Source organism: Talpa occidentalis, unplaced genomic scaffold (assembly GCF_014898055.3).
Source record: "Talpa occidentalis isolate TD23 unplaced genomic scaffold, MPIMG_talOcc4v2.1 talOcc4.9, whole genome shotgun sequence".
In the NCBI taxonomy this organism is placed as follows: Eukaryota; Metazoa; Chordata; class Mammalia; order Eulipotyphla; family Talpidae; genus Talpa; species Talpa occidentalis.
The window spans coordinates 56,744,925-56,762,829 of record NW_023605305.1 but is presented as its reverse complement, the minus strand read 5'-3'; the positions used below and the strand labels follow the sequence as shown (position 1 = coordinate 56,762,829).

The 17,905-nt window shown below is 35.2% G+C and overlaps 1 protein-coding gene across 7 annotated transcripts in view; it reads left to right on the top strand.

Moving 5' to 3' along the window:
- PDE4B (phosphodiesterase 4B) overlaps window positions 1-17,905 on the top strand; it is a 582,343-nt gene that overhangs the window by 283,080 nt on the left and 281,358 nt on the right. The gene's annotated exons all lie outside the window — the stretch shown is intronic.

Below are 17,905 nucleotides of genomic sequence, written 5' to 3'. Positions count from 1 at the left end.
TCCCCTTTCCTCTCTGGTCTGAAAGTTCTGACCCTCCCACTCTTGTCTCTTAGAAGTCCCTGAACTGTTATTGTTGTTTCTGTCTCCTAAAGCATCTTGTCGCCTTCCACCCAATAGAATGAGGAGACAATTACTTAAACCTTTTCATCTTCAGATCGCCATTCTAGCTCCCTCTTCTTTGGTGTCTCTCTCCTTTCTGCTAGAGAGTAGCTTCTCCATCTGAGTCCTTTAAGACCTTCTTTCCATCTCACTCTTCTGATATTTACTTGAATTATACTATTTACATGTTGTTTGGATCATCTCTTCATGTCAGTTGTAAAAATGGGCTAAACTAAAATGAAATTTTAGTTTAACTAAAGATTGACATTTTCAACAATACACACTTTTTAAATTTAGGTGGCAGTAAAAATGCGTATGGAATGTATTTTTAACATTCGTTGAAAGATGGTGTATAAAAAATGTCAATGAAAAGAATGTGTTGAAGTTTCCCCTTTTATATTTACTCAGCTTATATCTAAGTTGTGTGATAAATCAGAAACAGAAGAGATTAATGAAATTAAAGACACTATAGAACTTTTCTAGAAATGAAGGGTTTCACATAATTTGGATAGAGAAAAATTGGGGAGTTTTGGAATTATAGAACTGTGCAAGTAAGAGGCATTATGATTGTTGAATAAAACTGGTACATCTTGGTATGTACACATTAAAGTAAGATGACTCACAGGCAGGGATTCCCTTATTGTCAGTCATAATTCAAGTAGTTATCTAATTGCACTCATCTTGTGCCAGTCATTGTACTAAGTTTTGGAGTTTTAATGGTTGATACAAATTATCTAACACAAAGGAAATTCCTATGTAAATGTTAATTGAATAATCACAGAATTTAATGATGATCCACATAGTATGTATTTTGCAGGATAAGAACTTGATATGATAAAAGTAATTAACTGGAGGTCTCATTATCTAGATTGAGGGATTAGAAAAAATTTTCATGATGAAGTACTAATGACCTAAAATCTGAAGTAAAGGTGAAGAGAAATGTGTTTTGTTCTGTTTTGATATAAGATTGGCAACTTCAACATAGTGATTGAAAATATAGGAGGAAAGAACACTTCTCCAAGGTATTTCAGATGATGGAAATAGGAGGTGACATTGTAGGATTTCAGGTAAGGTTTCATGTTTTTGTGTGTTTCTTTTCTCAAACAGAAAAAATAGTTGAGATTGTTTAGCAAACTGACTCTTGAGCAGGTAAAGGCATTGATTACTTTTAGAATAAGGTGGCAGTGTTGATTGATTGGAGTAAGAAAGGGCTAAGCAAGGTTAGATGGAAGATTGCTATGCATCGGCAAGCAGGGAGTAATCAGGTCATAAATCAAGATAGCTTAATGTCTAGGTGAAAAATATATTGTATGTGTTTTCAGTTTTTGTGGCATCTTTTCACTCCTATTTAAAAAACTGGACTTGAGTATCTCAAAAGCCATATATTTAAATGTCCCCCATTCCCTCGGCAGAGTTATTGCTACTCTCCCAGAATCCCGCAGAATTCTATTTCTACCTCTGTTAGCTAACACTCTATGAAACAATTAATTATTTATGTCCTTGCTCTATGAATAAAAACTTTTAACTTCCCTTAGGCTGGGAGGGTTGTTATTTATTCTACATATGGCACCTAAGGCAGAGTTTGAAAAATTGTTAACACACTGTGGATATATTATTATTATTGGTTGAGTGAATGTCTAAATGAATAGAGTCAGCATTTGCATTTTCTACATTTTTCCACATGTAACCTGTATTGTTGCTTAGTTTTGAAGTAAAATGCCTCTTTATTTGGAAAGAACTGTTACTTTTCTTGTTAATATTAGTTACATAAGTAAGGTAGTTAATTTTTAAGACAAAGAGTGAAGAATAATTGACTCATCTAACAGTTTCTTTATTTCATTTACAATATAATACATACAAAAACATTTCTGATTTTCCATTTTTACTGGCTGATCTCAGAGTTCCCTAAAGGTATTGTCCCCTCCCCCCAATTTATCTGTATATCTACTATTATAACATACACAAAAATACTCTGGAACCACGCAAACATAGGATTTAATCTTGTTGGTTTCACTTAGATGTAACCCAGAAAAACCATGAAGTCAATGAGCCTCAGTTCCTTAATCTGAAAATGATGAGTAATTTCTTCTGTCTTTCTATTCTTCTTGTCAAGAATAGAAAGATTACAAAACATTTCCTAATGGATATGCAATACATAGTGGTTTTTATTTTTGGTTTATTTATATGGTATTGTACTGCAGTTATGAATAGTCTTAAATGTCTATTCTTTTTATAACTGAATTAATGCTTTCTAATCAATTATGGTGGGCATTTGAGAAAAAAGTCTGATTTTAGATGCTAGCTCTTAAAAAAAAGGATGGCTCTTTAAAAAAAGGATGGCAAGCTGTGATTCTACATACCCCGTACCTCCATTAGCATCCAAACTGAGGCCTTCAGAATGGACTATGTGATGGGTTCTTCTATTAGGGAAGGTAATTGAACACTAGCTGTTCCTAGGAATTTGTTTATCTTGCAGCATTTTCAATGAGGATGACTTTTGTATTGGCAGGAAGAGTGTTTCTTGGTATTGTTGTGTCTACACCCATATCATAACACATAACTATAAAACCATAATCTGAGCACCCAGGACACTCAGATGCTCGCTGTCACTGAGTAGATCAGTAAGCACCCTGTCCTCTTAGGGTAATGTCATGTTCTCTAACAGTAATGTTTAATTATTACAGAAAGAAGGGGGCTGTTGGCAAAGATGCATATTTCTTCCCATTTGCAAAGAGAAAAGCTATGCACAAGCAGTCCACTGGATGTTACAGTGATTTTTTTTTTCTGCATTAGGAAATTAAAGTTACAGGTGCCATTTCTTTTTGATTAACTAGGCACTTAGGGGGAAACATTTGTTTTGATTCTCTTTTTATTAAGAACAATACATATTGTTCTAGACACATTTATTTATTGTTCTAGGCACATTTATTTATGTATGCTTAGGCACATTTATTTATTGGAAAATAAAAAATGGATAAGAGGTTTGATGAAATAACTTGGAGTTAAAGGGAGGTATGTTTCTAGTATATCCTGTAATGTCTGAGACTTTGGATGCATTTTGAAAGAAGCAGCTTTACTCTGGGAATAAAGGAAAAAAAAAAAAAAACTAAGGCAACGAAGAGATTTGCAGTATGGGTCCATTTTTTAGGGAGGGCCTGAGGTATTGTCCTTTAGGGAAGACTTGGAAGTCATCCCTGCCAAAGGGGAGGAAAGGTGAAAAAGGAAGTAGGAAAGACAAGCTCATACTTTGTTCACTCAGAAATCCTGCTTGAGATTTGATATGCCTGATCTTCTTGATTTAATGGTTCCATCTGTTTGAAATCTCTCCCTCCATCTTTCCTGGAGTTGGTAAGATTAGAAGTAGGTAGATCTTGGAGTGTTCTCAAAGGTTTTTTGTTGAATAGAATAATTCCTTCTTTAAAATTAACCTGTATCAATAATTTTTCATAAGCAGAAGAATTGGAGGTGACTGCAACTACTTATTTCTTGGGCAAAGTTGCTAAGTAGTATAGAAACTAAGTTGCTAAAAGTATAGAGTTGCCAAAGTAGCATAGAGAGTATAATTGCTGGCTTACCTACTATTTGGATAAATATTGTTTCAAATGACTCACTTTAAGAAACTGACTCATATTTTTTTGCCACCCAATTCTCATAGATGGGCAAAAATGTTCCAGCATTTCCCCTGTAGTCAAATGGGCATTGTCTTTGTACTGACAATGCCCCTTTGATAATGGTTTGTTCCACATTATCTTAGAAAGGCAGCTGTCGTTAGTGTAGCCTCCTGAAACTGTTTGTCATTAGAATTTACCATCCTCTCTCCTTCATTATTTTTCTTCCAACTTACCCAGCCATGCTATATACAACTGTTAGCAGCTTCTATAATATGTGGTCTTCGCCTGTGCTGTGCTATGTTCCTGCAACACTTCTTTGCTTGCCTCATCCTACTGAATCCTCAAGACAGGGCTTGATGTCCTATAGGAAGCATGACAGGCTTCAGGGTGAAGTCTTAGTTTCCTGTGTCTTTTGCCTGTTGCAGTTAGATTTCTGGACTTTATAAAAGTATCTAACACATATGGTAAATTGTTTCCTACCCTCTTCTTGAGTCATGAGTTACTTCAGGAGAGATATTATATTTTATTTTTACACACTCACACACATAGAGACTATATATGTTTTATTTTTATGAACATAAAACTTTTTATTCCTTATATAAAAAATATTTATTTACACACACATCATCTAATATGTGATTTGACTTAGTGTCTGACTCATTAGGTAACCAGTAGGTTGAAAGACTAAATGAATATATGAATTTCAGATGCTTTACATGATGGCTATATAACATATACATTTTAAATACTATTATAATGAGGTTGAGTGCCGAGTTGCAAAGCTGCCCACTGCCTCTGCAACACTGGTTCGATCCCCGGCTGCCGGCCTCCAGGCAAGGGTCCCACATGGCGCTCAGACCTCTCCTGCCACCCGCTGCTCCCCTCAGCAGTGTACTTCAGTTCTTCTGCCTGTTCTGCTCCCTGCTCTGGCTCTGGTGAATTCTCTCACCCTCCCGCGCTTCTGACTGTACCCCAGTGCTTGTATAAATAAATAATAAAAAATATTATAACGAACTTACTTTTCTTGAAGAAAATAAACCCCTAATTTTATTTTTAATATAAAAGTTAAGAAAAATATATAGGGTTTTATTAGTCTTTTTCAAAGGTGTCACTAATACATAGATCACTAATTATTTAGTAATTACTTTCAACCACCTTCTGGTGATTTCTTCCCAAAATATCTTCAATTTGCAGACATATTAAAATTCTTTGTGTAGAGATATTGGAGTGATTCATATAACTCTTAAATTTAAAACTCAAAAAATGATGTCTTAATATTAACATTTTCAGACTGAAAATAGTATAATTGTTCTTCATATCTTTTCCAAAGAAAGGAAACTAGACTATTGCTACTTACTTTGTGATATATTTTAACATTGATAGATTGAAAAAAATGATGTTTGTTTATCTGAAGAAAGTATATGTTGAGTCCCCATATAGCTTAATATACTACAGGTTCCCCTCTACATACACAATGTCATTTAAAACTTGTTAATGATTAAAGTATATTTTTGAAGGAGAGATTAACTTTCTGAATTTGAGTTACAGAAGAGTAAATTAAAAAGTGAAAAGGCAAATTGAAAAGGTGATCTCTGCCTCTGAATCACATAGTGTTTTAAACCAGTGTTATCTCAATAAAAGAAAGAAAAAAAAAAAAAAGATCTGGCCAGAGCTGGGGAAACTAAGTTGAATGAATTAACTTGAGTTCCAATTAGGACTCTCACCTTAACAACCGTGGGAACTTAATAAATTACCTCTTAACCCTCTGAGCTCTCCCTTTCCTCATCTGGAATAGGTTGGTAATGGTACCTAGTTTAAGTTGTTAAGAGGTTTGAAAAGATAATGTAGAGAAAGCCATTGTGTCCACAGTCTGAATGTAATAAGACACTTGACTAGCATTGAAAAGTTTTGATCTGTTAACTGAAAGAATTTTTTTGTTGAAAAAGACAGACTATTTTGTCTTATAAAAAATAGATATAATTGTTAATGTAAAACCAGTTTGCATGGTGATTATAATTAATAATACTGTATTGTAACTAGAAATCTGCTGAGCCAATATATCTTAAATGGTCTCACCACAAAAAGTATTATGTGATAATGTGTTGAAGGTGTTAGCTAAAGCTATGGCTGTAGTCACTTTGCAATATATTAATGTATCAAATCAACACACTGCAATATATTAATGTATCAAATCAACAATATATTAATGTATCAAATCAACATTAAGCAATCTTGTATGTTAGCTATTTCTCAATAAACTTGAGAAAAGTAAATTGGATATATTGTTTAGAAATCTTTGACTTTCCAATGCCTATGAGCTTTTTGCTCAGCATCTGTAGTAGGATGAGTAGGATGAGTGAATCAAATTGGAACCATACTTCAGCTATGATGTAGTTGTTTACACTGTAGTCTTTTATTAACTATTTTCTTAGTGTGTGAAATTCATGTGCTCTTTTCACTACAGTGTAATTGATTGATTGTAATTGATTGTAAAAAGTCTGATGCACTTTTGAATTTAGGGTAATGTATTGAACTTTAAGAAGTTTCATAAAGGAAAAGTGGGACAAATAGATCAGTGTGCCTACTGTGTGTTGTAGCACCTACTGAGTATCTCTACATGATTTTGCAATAAAAAGAGGTCTGAGCCCCTGCCATTTAACAAAGGCTCTTTAGAGCCTTTAGAAGAAGGAAAGGAAACTGAAAAAAAAAATTCCTTTGAATTTTGGACCATAGAATGCAGTTATAAAATAAAGTGAAATGGAGAAGTTAACTAATTGGATTCGTTTCACTATTTCAGTCAATCTGTGTTGAATCTTTGAGCAAAACTGGTCGAACGGCTTTTATGACAACCCTCCAAGTAAATGGAAAATTTCCCAAGCTCATGCTGGTTAGGAAACAGAAGGCCTCTTTCAAAGCAGTGCAAAACTCAGCAGTTTGGGTTTCATTGAACTGGTTTAGTGGTTTCAACTTATATAACTTCCATATGGAAGCTTAAGGGGAACATAGAAACTAAACCCTCCTATTGTTCCACCTGAGGGCAGTGGCCATTTCAGGGGACTCAGTTCCAATGGCTCTGAAGACTTGCCCCCCCCCAAAAAAAAAAAAAAAAACAACTTGATTTTCTTCCCAAAGATCAACAGAACAAATCAAATTTACAAAACCTGATTTCTAAAGGCAGTGAGAAGGGACAATCCAGTTTAATCTCCTTTTCAAAATTCAGGAGTACTTGGAACTGATTCACCTAAAAATCAGCAAAGGGCACAAACAGAATCAAAACCAAATGGGCAACAAAATTGTGTTCTGTAGTGAAATATGAATGCTGCAATAATTTTGTTTTTCCTTTGAAATAATCTAGAGGCAAATGGGAAAATTAGATTGAGTATTGTAAATTGCAGACAACTGGGGATGATGATTGGCAAGGGCTAAGGATATAGTCTTGAAATTTAAAATGAAAACCTGTCTGTCACATATAAGGACACTAAGACTATTTGAGGGTCAGCTAGGCATTATGCTAAGCTTCATATAAATCTTTCTCATCTCATTTTCTCATTAACTCTACAGGGTAGGAGTTATTTTAACCTAATTTTAGCTTCTGATGAAGAAACTGAGATGTGTAGTATCTTCGTAAAGTCAGAGTAGAGAAGGGGTGGATTCTGGATTGAATCACAGCTGTGTCTCTACCTCTGTCTAACAACCCATGCTATATTTTAAGGAATTTGTAATTTACCCTAAGTATGAAATTGCAAATAGAAAGAATAGGTTGATTCATCCATAAAATATTGACAGTAGTTTTTTCTCCCAAAATATGTTTATTGAGGTAAAGTTGGTTTACATCATTGTATCTGCTTTGGAGGCTACATGATTAAACCTCTAAACATGTATATTTTTACATTCTGCCCACCACCAATGGCCCAACAATCCTCCTTCACCACGATCCATTGGAACCCTTCCCTCCCCCTCTCTCACTCAGCCACCCTTCTCTCTGGTTGCCCCATTTCTGCAGTCAGATATTGAATGTTTATTTATGGTTTGATTTTGACTGACCCTTTGTTTTGTTTCTCTATATTCCACATATATGTGTTTGTCTTTCTCTTTCTGACTTATTTTCCTTAGCCTTGTCCTCTCCAGTTCCACCCATGTTGTCACAAATGATAAGAATACATCTTTTTTTTCATAGCTGAGTAGATTTTCATGAAATTATTTTATTTTCTATTTATTTTATTTTATTTTATTTTTTTGAGATTTATTTATTTATACAAGCACTGGGTACAGTCAGAAGCGTGGGAGGGTGAGAGAATTTATCAGAGCCAGAGCAGGGAGCAGAGCAGGCAGAAGGACCGAGGTACACTGCTGAGGGGAGCAACGAGCAGCAGGAGGGGACTGCGCGCCATGTGGGACCCTCACCCGGTGGCCCGGATCGAACTAGCGCTGCAGAGGCTGCGGGCAGCTTCGCAACTCAGCGCTCAACTGCTGCGCCACCAGGGAGGCCCCATGAAATTATTTTAAAAGCCTATGCATACCTTAAAATTTTTTAAGCTTTGATAATTTTATTTTATTTTTTTATTGGTAAACCATTGTATTTTTTTCTTTTTAAAAAATATTTTATTTTATTTTATATGATTCTTACATCATTTTTCATTTTTGCACAGTGTATGCATTTTCATTTTGATTATATTCCCTGTACAATTCCCACCCCCCCTTATTTTGGCCCTGATCCCTCCTCTTCTCCCCCCAACCCCCGTCCCATTAGAAATTTTAATTGCTCCTTTGAGAAAGTTTCTATATAGGTAATACCTAATTGTAAAATGAAAAGGCTTATGTTTTAAAGGAAAAAAATACAAACAATGAACTATTTGATGACTGTAGTGTTTGTATGTGCTGGTTTGATTGCCTTAGCAGAGGGATCAATATTTTTAAATAGATGTTTGAAGGATTGGCTATATGTTTAGTTAAAATTTTCTGGACTCACAGTGAGCAGAGGAATTTGAGAAAATCATTTTATTACTTACATTTGATAATATATATATATTTTTTCTTTTTCTTTTTTTAAGATTTTATTTATTTATTTATTTATACAAGCACTGGGTACAGTCAGAAGCGCGGGAGGGTGAGAGAATTCACCAGAGCCAGAGCGGGGAGCAGAGCAGGCAGAAGGACCAAAGTACACTGCTGAGGGGAGCAGCGGGCGGCAGGAGAGGTCTGTGCACCATGTGGGACACTCACCCCCCAAAACTGGTGCTGCAGAGGCTGCAGGCAGCTTTGCAGCCCAGCGCTCAACCGCTGTGCCACCAGGGAGGCCCCCTATAATATTATTAAAATCAAAATCACATATTTAGGAAAGCTGCATGACATTTGTTTTAGGTGTTGAGAGATGTAAATGATTTAACCTTACAAGTGAACTATTATTATTTTTAGAATTTTGAATAAAGATTTGTGTGAGAGAATTCCATATTACTTGCCTATTATGTCCTAAGTAAAATTTTATCTGTCTTGAATTCTGGTCATCATTATATACATCAGCTATCCAATTATTCTCTTACATGCCGCTCATGCAATTTTTGTGAGATATAAACTTGAGTAACAACTGGTTTAATTTTTAAAACCAAAAGCCTCACCTACCAATTTCCTTATTAACAATGACATAATTTAAGTCCTCTGCTACTGTAATATACAACTGTAATATCCAACATATGTACCTGATATACTTGCATTCAAATTCCAACCATACAGCACAGGTAAAGGTCCTGCTAAGTGGTGTCTGTCTCAAGATGAAACTTATCTCAGAACTTAAGACTTCTTCCAGAATTATCTTTAACCTTTATTTCTGTCCTCTCAATCATACTTGGTCATCACATTTCTGTTTCAAGCCTCCAGCTCCTCTAGCTTCTTATAGACAATGCTAATTCTCAAAAAGAAAGTATCTTTAACTTAAATCCAAATCCCCAAGATTCCTCAAATTCCTTCCAACTAGTTTTGATGACATTGGTATCACAAATTTCTCCTACCAAAATATTTTCCTAACATGTGCCTCCTAACTTTATTCAGGGATAGAACTGGAAGTTCATTAAGTATTGATAAAGTTCCAGTGATACTGGAGCTGCTTTTAGGTGCCACACAAAGATGTTTATGACATGCCTTCAACACCCAAAGTGCTTGGTTAAAGTAGTCCAGAGACATAAATATATAATATGTGTGGATCACTGCAAAGAGATATAAGATCCAATCAAAGAAGAGATGATTTTGGAAATGTGTCTTGAAGAGTGCATGAGAGTCTGTTCAGGAAAAGGGGAATTGTCATCGCAGGCAAAAGGGTAGGAGCTGTGGAAAGAGATGCTGTGCTCAGAAAACTGTGGGCAGGTGGATAATGCTAGCTGTAGAATTGAGAGAGAGATGGCAACAAGGATAATAGGCTGTAGCCTGAGAACTGGATCATGAATGGAGCTGGAAGCAATGCTAAAGATCCAGATTTGATTTTTCTCATGATGGGGTTCCTCTGTGTTTTTTTATTTTAACTATATTGTTTCCTAGCAGCAGGGTGAAGAGATGCTTGGAAAGGGTAAAACTGGAGGTGAGGAAACCAGTTTGGAAATGACTCCAAATGATCTAAGTTGGATATGATGAGGACTTGGCCTAAGTCTGTGGTGATCAAAGGAGACAGTTTAGAGAGCTGTTTAGCAAAGACTTGCATGACGTGGAGAATTATAAGTACACCTAGAGTTGCAAAAACAAACTCAAATATTGTGAGACCTGAGGCATACAATATATGAAAAAAGAGTGCAAAACTAAAAATTGGAAATTAGTTACAAAACTATTTTCTTAAATTCAAAAAGAAACACAGTTATATATCTAAAGAAAGTGGCAAAACCCATAAACCTCACAAAATTAAGAAAGCGAAATAAATCTCATTAAGTATAAACTAAACATATAACTACTTTAACTTCCCTTTAGTCATATCCCAAAACTGTACTCAAGTTTTGTATCTCCTCAAACAAAGAAGAGTTACAGAGATTAAAGTAGAAAGAGAATCAGAACCTCTCTCTTCTTTTGGTGATAATTTGAATAATTATATCTGGTAAATCTTCAGCATAGCTATATTCTTTCTTATCTGCACAAAATATTTTCTTTTTGCATAATCAAGAAGATTCTGAATTATCAGAATTTACATGTTTGACCTTAAGAACACACTGACTGTAGTTGTTAATAGTGAATAATGAGGAAGGCTATTCAATGAGAAAAAAAATCCTACATGGTTTTAGTATTTGTTCTTTACCTTGTTGAATAAATTGCCCTGCAACATTCACAAATAGCGACGTCTCATGTGGTCTTTAATAGTGAAAAACTTGAAACCCAGAATGAGTGAGTCAATGAAATGAACTTCTTTGATTAGATTTTTTTTAATTCAATTTTAAATCTATAAGCAGAAAGAAGATAGTAAAACTAAAAATAGAGAGGATTTTGTGAATTGCTTTTTTTAGAGAATAGCAAATATTAGATTTGTAGTATTAATAGCTATGATATTGTTCATACTTGTGAAAAATGTGGTTATTCTGATGAGAAATGTGCCAGGATTTGATGAAATACAAAATTTATGAAACTTTTAATCTCCACTCTGAGAGGTAGTATAGCATTAGGATTAGGTGTAAGGAACCTGGAAGATGACTGGCAGAGCTAGACTCCAGCTTCACTGCTTACTGGTTGTGTTTAACCTCTTTGTGCTTCTGTTTCCACATCTATTAAATGGGATAATAATAAAATTCTCTTTACTGAGTTGTTGAATGTATTATAGGTGTCGATCCATTAAGGTCTTAGAAACAATACCTGACACATAATAAATGAGAGCTACATGGGTGTTTACTATTTTTGTTATCCAAAGAGAAGAAACCATAACTTTCCTTAGAACAGCCTAGAAGTCCCTGTACAAATGAGTCAGACTGATTTCCAAACTGTATTGTTTACCTCTGTGCCAGGAATGGTGAACTTCAGCTCAGTGTTTTCCAAACTGTGTTTTGTGTGGATGTTCTGATATATTTGTAAGGTCCAATATATGTTGAACTCAATTAAATTTGGTGTTTTAGAAAGAGTCAGAAATTTCTTGGTCATTTTTTTTTATGTCCTAAGTTCATAGCTTCCTCTAGTACAAGGATAGACTCTGAAGATGGTTGAGCAGTAACCTTTCTGTTTAGGATCAGGGGATCAAGGTTATTACCATGGGTTTGCACTGACTATGGCTATGATCACCTTGCTAAGACTTCAGTCTTGTGTACTTTGGGTATGTGAGTTCAAACCTTCTGAAGAGGCAGATTGTAAATGTCAATTAAATAAATTCTACCTCTTCATCAGCTGTCCTGCCAAGGCAAGTATTGCTTGTTTATGTAGATTTTGTGATCTTGTTAATTCTGGAGATGGCCACCTGTGGGTGTGAGTAGGGCTGTTGTACTAAGTGACAGATTAGTCATTTCTACAGGTTGTGCACATCCATTCTGTCTTTTCGATCGTGACTAGAGTTGTCCTTGGCAGACCATTGCCATACATTTTCAGACATGCTTCCTGTGTTCTATTTTTCTCCTTGCATCCCCGCAACTTGCCTCTTAACTCAGGCAGAAAGCTAGTGGTTCCTTTATTGCTGTTCCTCTTGCTGTCCTCTGAACAGAAGGTTTAGGTGACTGCCATCATCACTTTCCTTGGTATTTAATCACTAAAATTCCATTATCCTGGCAGCACTTGTATTTATGAGTAAACTTTTCCTCTTAAGCCACCCCCATACTCCAAGCCTTCTAGATGAGCCGTTTCCTGACAGCTAAGGAGCATTCAACTTCACCAGCCTCCTACAGAAAAATGAATAATCTTTTCTGCAGTCAATAATACAGGATCCCACGACTGTACCCTCTTATGACTTGGGGATGGTAGCAAAGAATCTTGACCAGATGTTATCTGATTTGAGAGATTAGAACCAGAAGAATATGATATTCAATATGCTTTTTAATAATTATCTAGATGGTGTAATATAATGTTTGACATGATTTATGCCACAAGAGGAAGGGAATAAAGGAGAAATTACTCCATGAATCCATGATGAATGGTTTGTGATTAAACAAACAATATGATGATCCAGTCTGGCTTTTTTATTCTGTAGTTGTACAAGGTGAGGCCAAGTAGAGTTAGCTTATTTCTGTACACACAGTCAAGTAACTACAGTTACACTGAAATCATCTTCTGATCATAGCCCAGTGATCTTCATTCTCAAACATTTTATACCTGATATCTAGACATATTTGGCTGAGAGACTACTTGAGGTCACTTCCTTTCACCCCATATGAGGATGACACGCAAGAAACTAACTTTCAACATATCAGTAAGTCATGATGAAATAATTCAGGGAGTAAGTGTAGATGCTCATTTTTCAGGAACATTGTTACATGTTGAGGGGTGATCATATCCCCACTATTTAACTCTAGCTCTTTCTTGAATCTGTTTACTACTATTGCTAGAAACTTACTTCATTAACTGTGCAGCTTACATGATCCTCCATCTTTTATATTTGAATTGATTTTTAAAAATTAGTTACTTGTTAATGTGAGAGAGGATGGAGCATAATCCTGGGATAAGGAGATTAGGGCCTATTCCAAAATCTGTGAATCTCAAGCCTGACCGTGAGAAGTCACTTTACCACTCTTTATCTCTTTCCTCATGTTTAAAATTGGGATGCTGCTCTAAACGACGTCTGAAGTTCCATTTGGTTATGAATGGGAAAAGCTACAAGTCCCCGATGTGACAACTGCCATGTATTTACCTCCTGTGTTTTGTACATTTCCAATGTCTAGCTGTGGGAAGAGGGACAGGGTGGGAGTATGGCATCTGTGTTTGCATTGTCAGCTGATGGGCTTTCAAGCAGGAGTAGTTTGAATTGAGTTGTAAAAAAAAAAACTATCTCAGGGTGTCTTACTATATAATGAGAAGACGCTGAGGAGATTTTTTACTAAGGATACAGTTATTTTTGGAGGTTTTTCTAATAGGGCTCCATTTCATGTGAAAAACAAAACAGAACTCCCATAAGCAAGATGTAGCTGATTAAAAAAATAGTATGTTAATGTATGTTCTAAAACTGAATGACATCAACATAGATTTTCTAAGTAACCCATCAAGGGAACAGAGCAAAATTTAGAGCTATAGGAACCAATCATGCTCATTTTGCAATGTGAGAGGGCTCTTCCTGAAATACAAGCACAGAAGACACTGAATTTCAACAAGAATTTGATTTCAGCATTTCTTGGTATTCCACATTGTGTACCTCACAAGATGCCTTTTGCTTTACTTTTTGCAGAAATGCAAATATGAGCCCTGAGTAATTTTCTCCTTTAGGGAATATAAAATCATATTTAAGACTCCCATACTGATACTAAGAATTAAAGAAAAGCAGTATGAAAAATCCCACATAAATAAATAAAATATATTTAAAAATACTCCTAGAATTTGGGAGGAAAAGAGTTTTGAGGAGTAGGCAACAGAAAGTGTCTTTACCTAAGTTGTTTTGCTTCAGGGCTTCCTCATGTCCTCAATAAATTAAAGAACACAGGTTATTCATTGTTACTTAAAAAAACCACAGAGCAAATTTAAAATTTGTTTCTATAAACCATATACTAGATTTGGGAATATATATTCATTCAATATCAGCAAAAAATCTATTGTTTTTCACTAATGACACAACTGCTTAAATAATCTATTGTATCTGTGGCCAGAGGCAGGAACAAGGCTCTGTGCTGTATTGTTGTAACTGTGTCATTAATGACATCATTTAGTGGAAATAGAATTTGGAACATTTGGGAAACAAAGCAGTGGCTTCTTTGCTTGACTTTGTGAGACCTAAGGAGTATTAAGAGAGTAGAAAGGCCAGTGTTGATTTCTCTACATTTATTTGGTAATTTTACATTTGTGCACACACATATGTACATAACAAAAATCTACATTTTTGTTTTATTTCATTTAAAAATAACACTTGTTTCATTTAAGTGTCCCTACTAATTCATGAGATCCACAATGCTCTATAGGCTCTGGAAATAATATAATATAGTTCTTGTGTGTTTCACCATGCTCTGATTTTAAGCAATACATTTAGATTATGCAGCACATAAACTCAACAGGGCCAATAAAACACATAACATTGATTTTATCCTTTGTTATAAAAGATGACTTCAGTGTTTTTCTTCCTGACCTCACTAAACTGAAAATGATGAAAGGGAAGGTATCTAGCAAGGCTGTGTTAGTCTGAGGTGTTGAGAGATTTGTGAAGGAAGCATCATTGTTACTATAGAAACAAATGTTGCTCCTGTCTTGAGAATACAAAGGACAGACAGGAGTGGGAAAGTAATGGCATGGAGGAGTGCCATTCAGTGAAAATGGAGGAAGCTATACTTGAAGGATTTCATTGAGAAAAGAACAGCATCTATAGGGTGGGGGAAAGAGATACTAGAAATTCCTAAAATAAATGTGAAAGACCATATCAGAACTTGGGTGGAGAGTGTAAAGAAATGATCTCAGTTCTATTGAAAATATTAAATTTGCTTCTATATTAGACATATCCTATCTCATTGCCTTTGGAACATTTCTTAAATCTTGAAATCTTTTTTTTTTTTTTTTTTAATAGAGGCATGTTTTATTTATTTATTTGTTTGTTTGTTTTGTTTATACATGCACTGGGTACAGTCAGAAGCGCGGGAGGGTGAGAGAATTCACCAGAGCCAGAGCTGGGAGCAGAGCAGGCAGAAGGACCAAAGGACACTGCTGAGGGGAGCAGCGGGCGGCAGGAGAGGTCTGCGCGCCATGTGGGACCCTCCTCCGGTGGCCGGGGAGCAGCCGGGATCGAACCGGTGCCGCAGAGGCCGTGGGCGGCTTTGCAACCCAGTGCTCACCAGGGAGGCCCTTGAAATCTTTCTTAAAAATTAAATTTGGAAGAAAAAAGTCAGGAAGTAGACAATGTGCAAATCATGAGTTCTGTCCTTACTAGTTTTGGAACTTAGGACCAGTCACTTGACTATATTAAAATAGGGCAGAAAATAATACCTACCTTGCAATATTGGGTCATATATGAAAATCACACATTCAAATCCTAAACTATGACGTGAAAATTTTTAATTGGGGGAAAATATTAGGAACTGGAATCCTGGAATCTAGATCTCTCATTTGGGTATTTGAAAATGAAGAGAAAAAGAAAGGTTTGTTCTTTTTGAAGACTGTAGTTGGAGGTAGAAAACATTCATTATACACATATAAATATGTAACTGGATGATAATTTGCAAAGGAAATGAATAACATTCTATTAAAAGTGTTACTTTTGACTTTTAAAAAGATCTTAATGCTTTTAATATCTTCATTTATTTACAAATTTGAATAAAGTAAAATTTTATCCTAATCACCTTTTCATGCCAGACATAGAATACAAATTATAAAATAAGAATATGCCATTCAGATACCTCTGCAAGGAAAGACTTGTTCCAACCCCTGCCTTGTCATTTTAGATTATGCTGTTCCTAGAGCAGCCCACTTTCATGGCTCATGGAGGGTGGGGGCACAATGGTCTAGCCACTTTCATTCAATTGGAACAACCCTGATGTCTTGTAAGGCTGACCCAGGTGATACAAGAGCCTGCACTATTCAGGTTCTTCTTCTGCCAATTCCACTTCCTCCCCTCCCTTCCCTAGGTCTTGAACCCCAAAGCCCTCCTTAGTAAGCATCCTGCATGGTAAACTCCATGTAGATTCTGATTTATAGAGAATCCAAACGGATAATAAACTTCTTTCTATTGCATGCAAATTCTCATTTTATATGCACAAAATTAAAAAGTCAGTTTTCAAATGTGTGCATACCATCAAATGATCTATTTTATAAGAAATGCTTGCAAAATGTATTCATGTTTTTAATATGCAGAATATTAACAATTAAAAAGTTGTCTAATTATGTTTAGAGGGTGTAAATTATATTTATATACTATAGATACCACTAAACTCACTCATAAATGAGAAAATGTAAGCCCAGAGGGATAAAATGACTCACTCAAGGTCAGACTGTCATACTAGATATTAAACCTCAAGGCAGTTCTGCTACCCCTTCCTTAGCTGTCTGTGTGTTCAGAGATGATTTTTCTACCATTTTTCCTCTTCTTACCTCCTCTGTTTCTCTAACCAAGTTTATTTCCTCATACCCCTAAGCCACATCTGTTTTCCAGAACTGTGAAATTCTTTTAGAGAAATGATTAGAAGCGTGGTGTGTGTAGGGGGTTATACAAAGAGCACATATATATATATATATATATATATATATATATATATATATATATATATATATATATATAGTTCTTGTAATCCTGTCAACTGGTAGCTGTGCTTAAAATTGATCAAATTAGAGGGTACTTTCTGAACCCCCGATGGCAAACTTTTCTCCAAGATGAAGTGAATATTAGCCAGCCTTTCTCTAAGAGTCTAGGAGGTAGATTAAGGGACGGCTTCTTCAGTTCACATTCAGGACTATACATTTATATTTTCCTCCCATGAGCATGAGAATTGTCTTCAATATTTCATAGGAATTAGATCCAACAAAGAACTAGTAGGATATTTCAGTCTAGAAAAAAATGTATTATTTTAGAGATGGTTTTAGCCTTTGTAACATGGAAGGAAAATGTATTTACTGCTATAAACATTCCGGAGTATGTGGACTGAATTTATTTTGTGTTTATCTCTAATCTATTTATAAGCAGTTAAGACATATTTTTTTCCTCTAATGCCTTAATAATATTCCCTATTTAGCATTGTAGAAAATACTTTCACTTACATGCATTAGATATTTATTGAGTAAATACTATGTTACATATTTTTGTATTCAGGCACTAGGGAGGGGAGTTACATAATAATCTCACTAATTTAATCCTCACATTAACTCCCTGAAGTATATGGTATCATCTTAATTTTCAGATAAGGAATTTAAGTTTCAACAATATATAATAATATTTTCACTTGCTATTTATTATTTGCCAGAAAACAATTTTATGTGTATTAATTATCTATTTCTTGGAAGAGCCCATTAAAGTATATTCCATTATTATTATTACTGGGCATTTTATAGATGAGAAAACTGAGACAGAATAAGATGAAATAATGAGACCAAGATCTGATAGTGGGTAAATGGAAGGAGTAGGATTCAGCCTA